This window comes from Gavialis gangeticus, unplaced genomic scaffold (assembly GCF_001723915.1).
Source record: "Gavialis gangeticus isolate Ggan-Ray unplaced genomic scaffold, GavGan_comp1, whole genome shotgun sequence".
NCBI lineage: Eukaryota > Metazoa > Chordata > Crocodylia > Gavialidae > Gavialis > Gavialis gangeticus.
The window spans coordinates 49,432,689-49,433,050 of record NW_017728994.1 but is presented as its reverse complement, the minus strand read 5'-3'; positions in this window follow the sequence as shown (position 1 = coordinate 49,433,050).

Below are 362 nucleotides of genomic sequence, written 5' to 3'. Positions count from 1 at the left end.
AGCTACTGAGCCAAAGACTTTCACAGAGTCTGCCAAAAGACCCAGGGATGCAAGGCTGGTGGCAGCAGCACCAGGAGAGGGAACTCAGAGGAGAGAGAAGGAAAACTGCACTGTGGTGCTGAGGGAGCAGCATGAAGCTGGCACCACCTTCTTGGGGTCTGGGGAGAGACCTCAGGACTCAGTGTCCCTGCATGGACTGTGTTTATGGGTGTCTTGAGGACTGATTGATGTTGATTCCTCTGCAGCCCAGGAATAAAATGCATGGTGTGAGAAATTTAAGTTGACTGGTTGAGCTAAGCATTGACCCCAAACCTGCTACAAACTTTCATAGATTCATAGATTCATAGATTAAGGGTCAGAAG